Consider the following 11,753-nt stretch of genomic DNA (forward strand, 5'->3'; position numbering starts at 1 on the left):
CTGGGATGAATGATCACCAGGGAGAGGATGCTGGGCTCTTAGAGAAGCTGATAGTCTAATGGCTGAAATGGCAAGAGGTGAACGAAGTATATTATGCAGTTTTGGTGAGGCACTTGCTTGCGTGACACTGCTCTGGTAGCAATGAAGTCAGGTCATTATATGCTTTGAAAACCACCCATGCCACATGTAAGTAGATACGTGGTCGGGAAATCTGTACATAGGTGTCAGCCAGGACCTAATGAGATGCAAGCCCATGCTCCCCACTGGGAGAAGGTCAGCTCCACATGATGACTTATAAAGTCAATGGTTTTATTTTTAGTTTGTACCAGGCACCTGGGAGGAGAGCTGGCTGACCGGAGACTTTTCCATGCACATTAACTCCTGTTTTGGACACAAGTCAGTGGTGTCCTGCACCCTGTCTGGCTAGGAAGTAGCCACCTAGCATTATGTTGAGCACTGAAGAGAAGATTTGCACACATCTGACACGTGGTGGCATTGCCAGGAGTCACAGCATGAGAACCAGTAAAAGTAAGAGTGGTCTACTTGCGTATGAACTCACATTATACACCTTAGGCATCTCATGGCGTTTAGGTTATCTCATAAGAAAGGCCATACCAGCTCAGACTGAGAGCTCATCTCCCATCAGAACCTCACAGAGAGTATAAGTACAAGATGGTCCTAGTGAAAATTCCCCAGAATACCCTTCTAGCTTTCAAAAACATAGATCCTGCAACTCCTGAGCCAGAGGTAGTCTCATATTTCACAACCCTTCATGGATTTTTCCCAACTTAATCTATCCAGTTTTTCTTTATTCTATTTTTTTAACCCTTGTGAAGGTGTACACTCACAATATCCCCTGACACAGCTCAACTGTGTGTTGTGTGTTATCTGAAGTGTCACCTCCACTTTTCTGTGCTGTTTCAACCCTGTAATGTCCTAATTTCATCTGATGTCCCACAGTCCATCTACGGGAGGAGGCCATGGGCAACTCTAGTCATGGGGAAAAGTGTCAGCTTGGCGAATCTTGAGCCTCCAAGACTGGGGAACATCACTGTGAGCTCACTTTTGCCACCTCATCCTTCTGCTAGCTCAGAACAAATATCTGCATCCCATCCATGCCACGCACAAGATACATCTGCCAGTTTGTTACCATGAAACCCATCGCCTCAGTTTCACCCACCAGCAAGCTACCAGAAAGCAATACCAAGAGTCCCCTCCTGTCAAGCACTGCAGAAACACACTCTGACAAGGTCATCTCTGCTCTGAAAAGCTCTCAGTTCAAACTGCATGTGGGATTCATCTCCCCTAAGTGCCTATGAAAGGGGTATGTCCATCCATGCCAGTTATCTTTGAACCCATTACGGTTGATGGCAATCAAGTCAATGGGGCTCAAGTCATCATTCATCTGATCAGTGCAGACATCGTGCTTCAGGATGACATGATCTCCACTGAGTCACTGCCCTTTGACTACAGGGTGGTCCCAGAGTGAGGTCAAATATCCGTGCCTCCACCGTAGATGGCTAGAAGATGTGCATTAGCTCCATTTTCTACCCTCTGGGTGGGAATAAGTGCTCATACCCCACATGGGCTGTTCCTGCAAGGCTCAGCAGCGCTGGGAGAAGTGGCCTCATGTGATTGCAAGCATCCAGAAGGAGAAACCATCAACTTGCCTCCCTGCCGCCTGAGATGGCTGGGGGGGAGCTCAGTGTGGCAGCCAGGAGCCCAGCCCTGCTTACAGACTCAATCTGCTGAAGCCAGCACGTTTCTGCCGACTAAGCAAGTTTACCAGTAAAACCCTCTCATAATCTACCACTGTTGAGGGGAGAGAGCGAGCGAGCGAGAGCAACTGGGCCATAGTGTCCGTGTGTAATAAGCACTGGAGATTTAAGTGGGAGAGAATTACCTTAAATATATATCTATGTAGGGAGAGAATATATAGGTATACTTAAAAAAAAAAAAAAAAAGCACTGCCAGAGAAGAGTAGAACCAATTTCCCAATTTCAATCTCCGGCACGCTGGGACTCAGCTTCTCAGATGTTGCCTGCTTTGCGAAATTGGCTGGGCTGAGGGCTGCTCTGTTGCTTATTTCGGCTCATTGTGGTGCATTTATGAAGAGCTGTCACACAGGTCTGACAGGGTGATGAATTGACCTGGCTCACCAGAGCTCGAGGAAGGTGGGGAGGGAAGAGTGGGAGGGGGTTTTGTCAAGGGCTGGAAGAGGTGATGTGGGTGAGAAGAGAGGGTGTAAGAAGGGGGCAGAGGGAAGGGGGAGGAAACCATTCAAAAGGGTTTCGGTCTGTAATCGATTCCACTGTCAATAAGCAGCCAACCCCAGTGGGAGGCTCATGTATATGGGGGCTGGGTGTGGAAGAAATGGAAGGGAGACGATGGAGTGAAAACAGCAAGTTAAGCAATTTGTTGCACAGTTCTCAGGGGCTTATTACTTGGACTTTACAGTAACAGCAAGACTTTGTGCTGCCAGGGATGAGAGTCCTGGATAAAATACTGGTTCATAGATGGATCCCACCTTCTCTAACTCAGTATCCCAGGATCTGGGCACCTCTCTGGTGGTGGGACTTCATGGATTTCAACACCAGGTTGGCAGCAAAGAGCGATGGGGAACAGAGCAAGCAGGAGAGAGGGTACATGCTGAGCTTAGGGCTTCTGTAGCCTCTGTCTCTTGGGTATCTGATGCCCTCACTTTCCTTTGTATGTGTGTGGTTGCAGATAAAATGTTTCTTTCGACCTACAAAACAGAAAAGATAAAATAAGTCAGGTAGCCATCAATAGCAAACTGATGGGTGTAAAGGCGCTATAGATATATTGATCTTTATCTGAGACAGATAGTACCCATCCAAATCTATCTCCCAAGTATATTTATCTAGTCTCAAATCTCTCTCCAGTCATTTGCCCATCTCCACTATAGACGTCTATCAATTTCTCTATCAAATGTATGTCTGTAAGCCTTCCTCCCTTCTACGTGTCCCTGAGGCACATAACACCAAGCAGACATACAATGGCAAGGAACAGTTCAATGTATTAGCAAATATCTTACAGTAATGACTATAAAGCCTGTTTTCTGTCCTGTGTGGTTCAGTACAAGCTGCTTGAAAGGCTCCAGGTAGACCCCACAGCCCAAGGCAGCAGGGCCAAACCCACACTGAGCAGTTGTCTTGCCAGCCGGGTGCAAAAGCAGAGGAAGGAGAAGCAGAAACATCCCTCAGAGGAGCTGTCTGTTCTCAGTTGACCATGAAAGGCAGCACTCTGCAGATGTGTCCTATGTGGGTCAGCCTGGCCCACCTGCTTCGTAAACAAGTTCAAGGGCTGTCCACATCTACTTGAAAGGTTACCATGGGGAGAGGGAAGAATACCTCCAGGCACTGTAGATATGAACCATTTTCCATGACCAAGACCAGAAGGGAGGCTGGAGAAAGCTGGACCCTACACTTCTCATGCTGAGCATCTTTTGGGGTCAGGCCCAAGCCCTGTCTCCAGCAAGAGAGACCTTCTGGGTATAAATTAACAGTTTTGCAGATGGAGAAGAGTTTCCTTATTTTCCCATCTTTTGACTGCAACACATGTAACTACTCCCTAAAGGACAGGAACAACATAGGTAAAAATGGCTTTCTAAAATGTAATCTTAAATTGCAGCAGTATTAATATTGACTATCTATAGCTATAATACAGGAAATATATAGATAATATAGTCGCTTCTCTACAACATATATTCTAATAAATAATCATATGATCTAATAAATCTTTACTGTGCACTAATAAGCATATTTTTTCCTACAGAAAAGACAGTGCTTTCAAAGTGGCTTCATCAAATTCCCCACTTATCCCAGCAGATATATCCCTTTTTATAATTACACTTTTTGTCGATTTCAAATACAGTTAAAAATGTGCAAACCGAGTCAATTTTTACACCGTAAGTTTGTGTGATATAGGGCCCCTGTGTCTCAGATGGCCAGCCCCCACCCCCTCCTTGGTGCTCCTCTCCTCTCTGATCCTGACATTAAACTACTCCACTTAGACTGGGTACCTGGTGCCAGGCAGGCTGACCTCATTAAAATAGATTACTGCAGAAGTAAAATCTAAAAGGTAATAAAAATCGCTAATATTTTTTACTGGGACACACAGGCATTTTCTTTTTTTTTTCTCCCCTCTGTATCTCAGCGGAAAAAGTTCCTCTTCGGTTATCGAAACATCCTGCCTGCTGCTGAAAATCCACATTTTCAGTATTACTCTCTAGGCAAGATGTTAGTAGTGACCTGGACAAGTGACAATGCATTTATTTTTAATTCTTTTGCAGCTCTAGCAATTTATACAGGTGATGTAGTGTTGTGGCTGCAGCTGCGATGAGCTAAAGCTTATAAGCAAGACTGGGTTTCTAGGGAAAGATTTTGTGAACCTGAAAATGTTCTTGTTTTTTCTAATCATATCAAGTAGCCCTATAAAAGCTACTCTCTCTCCAAATACCTTGATGAAAGAGTTGTAAGAATTTTTAATTTTCCCCACTGTTTTTTTCTTCTTTCCATGAGAAATGTACCCTGTGGGGTTACCTCCAGAGCATGCAAGGACTGTTCCTTGGTGGTTCATAACCTCAGGTGCTTGCCCAGGGAAGTGAGGAGTGGGGCGAATATGGTGGCTTCTCTTGGCACATGGTCTTCTGCCAGCCTGAAAGGGCTGCCTGTGTGCACAGCCATCACATCCAGAATTACTTGATCCAGCAGCAGGCTGAAAACACCATCAGGCAGGGGATCCACTATCTGGTCAATGCTACCACAAGCCCAGGGAAAAGGATGGACAAGCTCTCCCTCAATCACAGCAAGCTAATGCAATTGGAGGCATTTTATTTAACCCACCAAAATGTCCATCAGGACCAGGTGCTTCCAGGATTGCCTGGGACAAATTCTTGATGAGGTCTCAGACAACACTCCCTTAAGAGGGCAGGACGCTCAGGTGGGAATGCACCTGCAGTGTGGTTCCACCATGTCTTTTCCACCCCAAAAGCCCCATGCTGGGTCTTGGATGGGGGAAAGCTGCTTGCAGGTGGATTGTAGATCCATGAAACAGAAAAGCATCCAACCTTAAACCCAAACAGGGAGTTGGAGGTGGAGGTGAGCTGTGCCCAGGGTTCTCTGGATAGGCTCTTAGATGCTCCCTGGAAAGGAGCATTATTATCTGCCCTTTCTGAGAAGGAGATAGGGATTGCCAGGGTGGCTCAAACCAGACATGCAGGCAGTGGTCCTGTGCCTGAGAAGGGCTAAAGCGCCCTGTGCTTGGAGGAACGAAGGCCACAATGAGATGGCATGCTGCCTGGGGCAGCCTCCTTGAGGAAGGAGGATTTACATCCCAGCTGGAGTTCAAATTTGCATATCATCTAGCAGAGGAGCGGAGGCAAACTGGAAATTGCAGACAAAATAAAAATGCATGCAGCTAATTAAGTGTGAGCAAGAGGTACTTCCCAGCTGAGGGCCAAGGAGGGAGCTCTTGATCCTCTTTCAGCAGCCTTGCCCGGTCAGGGACATAATGGGAGAGGTGGGCTTTTGAAGTTCCCCTAGAAAGAAAGTATGAAGGGCTGAGGGTGACCCAGCCACCAAGCCCCTGTACCCCCAGAATCTCCCTATTTACAGCTCCTTTGAAAGGAATTAGAAATAACAACCTCCCTTGCCCCCAGCGCTCTGGGAAGCGCTGAGGAGTGATTTACTCTGCGCAGGGGACGGATTTATCGGTTCTTGGAACCAGTGTTTATGAATATTCCTAAAGAGGAAAATCAATCAGTTCTATCATAACATTGCCATTTTTCTAAATGATAGAACAAGCATTTTTATACACCTCGCACTGGCTGGTTGAGAATCGATAGGAATTATGAGCTTCTCTCTGAATTTACTAATGTTCTGGCATCATCCCCTCCTGTCCCTGAAGCTAAGATGGGGAGGATGCTCAGAGCCCTGGGGCTGAGTAGGCTCCAACTTGCCTCTTGCACCACTACCCTCCTCCTTCCCTATTTATACCTATTCTACCTCCTCAACTTTCAAGCGACACAGTAAGCCCAGCCTGCCTGTGCCCACCTGGACCAGATCAAAGTGAGGAGAAAAGACACTGTGAAGCATCAGGAGGTTAAAACCAAGGGCTGAATTAATTTCTTATCTGTGCCAGTTTATCTGATGCCTGGAGGCAGGGCTCACCTGGGAAAAAGATGCCTGAGAGTTTTTCCTATAATTTCTTTTACCAGAGTCAAATGGGAAATGAAACCCAGGGAACCCTGGAACCAACCTAGCCCCTTAAAATTTGCAATAATATGTCATACTTTTGGTAAGCTTTCCATATTTCATAAAATAGGCCCCTGGAGAGAGACATTGTCTGTATTTCTCTGACCACTAAATGGAACAGTTCAGGGAGAAAGGACTCTCCCTCCCCAAGGATATGAAATCTCAAACCTTTTGCAATATTTAGCTGGAAGAAGACCTTAGAAGATGTTTTTCATGCCAACTTGGTTTCCTTGGTGTTAGGTGGCCACAGTTAGCTTTCTTTCAGCCAGTCTCCAGATATACTACTGGAAGAACAGCTCACATAAATATGAAGTAAGATCCGAAGCCTAGAGGAATATACCCAGACACGGGGTACAAGGTATGGACAGCTTTTCAGTTGCAGCACAAAACCCACCCAGGGCTGTTCCCTGTGCTGCTGAAGTCCATCCCTGGGGAGATTGCTTCCCTCTCTTGTGTATATCTCTGTCTGGAAAGTTTTCTTCTATGTGCACCTACACCTATACATGACACCCAGTACCATGAAGCCCTTTCTCGCTGCTATGACCCTTCCTGTTCTGCTTAACTGGTTGTTTTTCATGTTGTGTTGTGCATTCCTTACAATTTTTACATCAGGAGATGTTTGATACAAAAGAAATTCTCTGGTGCAAGCAGGGATTAATTCAGGAAACCCACTAGGTTGGAAGAAATGCTCCTAACCATCCCAACTTAATAATATTTCAAGTAGTTACGTCCCCATCTCTCTGCTTTTATTACCTTTCCAGCATCTTTCTCCCCATTCCTGAGTGCTGCTGGTCACCAGCTCTGGACTGGAAAGCCTAGATGACGGATGTGCCACATCTCCATTAGGAGGTCTGTGCTGGATCAGGCCCCACAAAGCCAGATCTATTGCCTTCACTGCTAGCCCTTGCAAGCCTAGACATCCCCCTTGCACGCACTCAAACACCCCTCCGTGGGGAGAAGAGGAGAGGCCAGTGCCCCCAGCCTTGAGTTTAGCCAGTTGGTAATTTTTTCTTCTTGGGAGACATGAATCTTTGCAATAAGGGGTAGACAGGCTAGCGATAAATCCCACTAAAGGTAAAAGTGATTGATTTTAGAAGACACTGTTTAAGAATTTGTTTTTCTAATGGATCCTAAAGTCCTGTCATCAATTTTGCCAAGCTCAGCGGTGCCGGGAGGATGCTGTATCCTGTCCGGAGAGGAGGAGGAAGATGCGGAGAAGAGAGATGGGTTGGGTGAGGTGGGGATGAGGGGGTGGGGGGGTGGAGCTGGAAAAAAGGAGCTAATCATATGTCCCTTCTAGATGCAGTATCCTAAAATGTGGATTATACTTGAACATAAATACTAATCCATTAGTTGCTCTTTCACACGCTGCTGGCTGGAATGCTACCTCTATTTGCCTGCATGATAATCTATTTGAATATCAATGTGGCTTCATGTTAAACTGCTTCCCTTGGAGTTTCAGATGAAGGGCAGGCGTGGAGGGCCTGTGCTTTGGGATAGGGTACCGTATCAGGGGCAGAATCGGAAGGTAATTACTGAAATCCCTCCTCACTCTGAAAGCTTCCTCACAGCCAACCAAAAAGAAAAAAAATTAGAAAAAAAAAAAAAAAAAAAAAGGAATAAGCCAGGCAGTGTTGCCTTGGTCTTTAATGGGACATTAAAAGAAACTCCTTTATTTTCAATTCAGCCAAAGGACCGCATCAATTTGCAGTCCCCAATGATGGGAAAGGCGAACGCAGCCATGTGGTGCGTAACAGGGGTCTGCATGGGGAAAGTACTGCTATGGGGGAAGGGAATTTCTCTAAATAAATTAGTCCCCTACAGCTGTGGAGGAGCCTGGAAGCTTCACAGTAAGTCTGCTACATCCCTCGCTCCATTCCTTCCCCTTGTCCCTTACAGGGATTAGTTTTGTTTTGTGGGTTCTGATAATAGAAGTAGCCAGAAGTGACAAAATCCCAGAACCTGAACCAAAATTATCATTCTTTATAAAGTCACAGACATTTTCTGCCCAAGCCAATGCAAGGATCTGTGAGCCCCTTGGAAATTATCATAAGACTGGGATCTGTCGCCACAGTCACAGCTTGTTACTTCTGTATTTAAGGGAGGTAAAACCAGCCTGGTCCACAGTGAGCAGAAAGAGGCCCCACTTGATGTTTACCAGCTCACTTTTCAGCAATATACTCGGCTTACTACACCCATCTTGCTTTGCTTTAATAGAGCTGAGGAAGTAACCCTGGTTCTTTCAAAAGGGAGCAGCATCTTTGTAGTGGTTCACGTTCCTGTTGCACTCTCAGCTGGATCTTCTTTAACATCTCTTTTTTTTCTTGTATTGAGAAGCCTAAATGGGACTTAGTTTGTCAGTAGTGGATGAAGCTACCCTATCTGACTTGCAAGGTCTTCTGGCAGATGTTCCACCTCAAGGGAACCCCTCCAGCAGAGAACCCCAATATCTAGAGCTCAATTGCTTGAGGAAAAGAGCTGGGACATACTGGTCCCAGGAAGTTTTGAGCAGATGATCACAGGCGCAGATAGGAAAAGCACAGTCTCTTCTTAACAGATATCCCAAGCATAGTTTGAGAGTCCTGAGCATCAGCTACAACCAAGACAGGCAAGCTTTGAACATTTCATCCATGAGGACTGGAGCATGGCCAACAGAGCTACTTTGACTTCTGGCTTTGTTTGACACAGCAATGAGAAGCCATTAAATGCCTCCTGCTCAGGATGTTCATCCTTGACAAGGGGCTTCTGGAAGGTGGCCAGCTAAACCAGCCAGCACTCAAGCACTGAGGAAAAGGGTCAAAGAAAAAAATACAAATGCCTGACAGAGAAGAAAGCCAACAGTAGCACTGACCAAGTGAGTTGTAATCAAGTAACAGCTACAATCTTGTGGGTTTGTTATATCAGCGTTAACTCCGCGCTCGAGGCATCAGCAGTTGATGGGTGAAACACCCATAACCTTTTGCAGACAGACCTGTATGCATCCCAAGCCTTTCTTCTGGACCTAACAGCTAAGTAGCCAGGACCCTTGCAGCTATAGCCATGTGTCTTTTCCTCTCCCTTCTACCTTCCTTCAGCCCTTGTTCCCATGTCTGGCTTTCTGGGTGAGTGTTGCTCGCTGTCCAGTTTCAAGCCCTTCACATGAGGCCAGTGTCCCATCCCTAGACTGAGTATGTAGATTTTGGACTTCCAAGGTTTTTAGGTGAGCCAGGGCTCTAAGCATCTCAGAAGAAAAAGAGTGTGTTGTGAGACTGGGTATTTAAGCATTTTTGGATTTAAATGGCAGCTGAGCATCCACTCTGGAAAAGCCTGGAAAAGCCTGAATAGGAGGAATATCCACAAAATGCACAGGAGACTTAAGGACTTTTAGAGATCTGGGCTCTTGTGTTTTCCTTGGAGTATACAGCACTCAGACCAAGTACAGTGCATTTTTTCCTGTGCACATAAAAAAAATGTATTAGAAAGAAAGTAGTCATAGTGGCTAAAGAATTCTAGGGTCCAGCAAAGGTGTAAGTAAAGCCTAGCTCCCTGGCAGTAGGGAGTGACGATGCTGATCCTGGCTCTGAGGATGTTTCGATCTCATACCTGTCAAGTACCTGATACCTGGTCTCAGTTTGCTGCCTGCTATACCAGCTGCTCCCTTCCCTGAGGAGGTGGTCAAGGCTGGGAAAGAGAATGGCCACCCAATGCCAAGTACCATGCACTACCCACTGCATCAGTGCCCTGCTCCCCAGGCTGCCTCCTGCCTCCCTTGTCTCCAAGGCCTGGCAGAGACTCCTTCCCTCTCCACGCCTCATCCATCAAGCCAGATGATGTTGCTTGCCCACCCCATTTTCCTTGCCTGTCAGTGCCCAGAGAAAACAATGATAAATAAACTGGCACTGAAGAAACTGTCTCCTGCTGCTTGATTTATCTATTATTTGTGTTGTAATCCAAGCCCCTTCTTGTCTTCCCCTGCACCCCAATTATTAACTCTTCTTCATCTGCCTCAGGTTGTTTTCCTATCTGTAGCCCTCAGAGCCAGCACATAGATTTTTACAGACTGGTTACCAGCTCTGGCTTTTGTCTAGGGATGAATTAGTTTCACAAGGTTGAAGCAAATCAGCTGGTACCCACAACACGTTAGCCCCAGTGCAAGGTTAGCAAGGTGAGATTTCAGGACCTGGGACTTGTTTTATGTCCAGCCCTCAAGCCTGGCTTGAGGCTTTGCATGCATAGAGCAGTCTCCAGGAAAGTTTCTGAAGTTTGGTACAAAAAAATCAAAAGTCCATGTGCCACTGCATAAATTGCACTGTGCCAGCCAGATTCATACCTACCTGCATGCACAACCAGGAGAGGGCTTCCCTGATTCTTGCCTGAATTAATGACCTCTGTCACCTTGAAACCACTCACCCTCAATGGTGTGAGGAGATGCAGTGGGCATCTTCTCTGCTACTTGTTTGTTCCCTGTTTATGTTATGTTTCTGTAAAAAGAGAATTAGGACCCTTTGAGGGAGATATTCCTGGGGATCTGTTGCACCTGCTTGGGGGAGAAGCAGAGAGAAAGACCCAGAGCACACATCCAGGAGCTTGCAGCTACTGCTGGAAGACGGAGAGACTGCAGCGAGCATCAGGGAGCTTCCAGCCAGGCCACAGAGCCCGGAAAGTTTCTAGGGATCAGAGGACACTCTTCATGGTGTGGTGTTCACTACAGAAGAGGGCTGGGCACAACACAAAGCACTTCCCATAAGAGAGGAAGCACAAGTTGTATTACAGTTTTATGGGCCCCTACTGAACTTTCAGGCAGTAACTCCTGCTTTCCCATAGACCTTTTGTCTTTGTACCTCTGCTGAAGCACGGCACCGGTATGCCAGGGGTCATGAACTGCCCTCTGTACCTGAGCAGGGCGGTTAGAGGTTAGACTAGCTCCCCTCGGCCCTGTGCAAGCACAGTGGAATCTTCTGCCACCACACTGGGGACCAGAAGCCATCCACTGAAATTATCCTGGAATCAAGCCACTTGGCCTGTCCTAGGACTGACTGCTGACAAAAGCTCATGTGATTTCCAGAAGGAAAGCTGTGGTGGGTTGCAGAAAAAAGGTTTGAGTTGAAAGCCCGCTCAGGCTGGAATTACCCTATCCTGTGCATGGGTTTGGCACTACTGGAAAGCTGGAGCAAAATAACACCTTTAGGGCTTCTCATTTCCATAATCACCAACTCAACCAAGGCTGCTCCTTTCTCTCTACAGCTGCCATCATGGAAGACCTGTGGTCCAAGACAGCAGCTATAGCAGCAGAGGTGAGGGGCAGGGCTGTTGGCTGAACAACACTTTTCCATACATTGTTCAGCTTAATTTTAAAATATTAAAAGTCATTTACATGAGCTACCTGTATATCCATGACCAATTACCAGGACTGATGTGTAGCAAGCCATTCATGTCAGAGCTCATAGTTGCAACCTCTCTCTCCCATTTCTAGCACTATTCAGAGCTCATAGTTGCAAC

General features: G+C 46.4%; 1 long non-coding RNA gene across 1 annotated transcript in view; it reads right to left on the reverse strand.

The window, feature by feature from the left end:
• Positions 1 to 9,295: 9,295 nt before the first annotated feature.
• LOC308061327 overlaps positions 9,296 to 11,753 on the reverse strand; it is a 33,838-nt gene continuing 31,380 nt past the window's right edge. Inside the window, exon 2 of the long non-coding RNA XR_013927170.1 lies at positions 9,296 to 11,708. This is a non-coding gene — a long non-coding RNA (uncharacterized lncRNA). The remainder of the gene's footprint in view (positions 11,709 to 11,753) is intronic.

The sequence above is a fragment of the Falco punctatus genome (assembly GCF_963210335.1).
Source record: "Falco punctatus genome assembly, chromosome: 3".
Taxonomy (NCBI): domain Eukaryota; kingdom Metazoa; phylum Chordata; class Aves; order Falconiformes; family Falconidae; genus Falco; species Falco punctatus.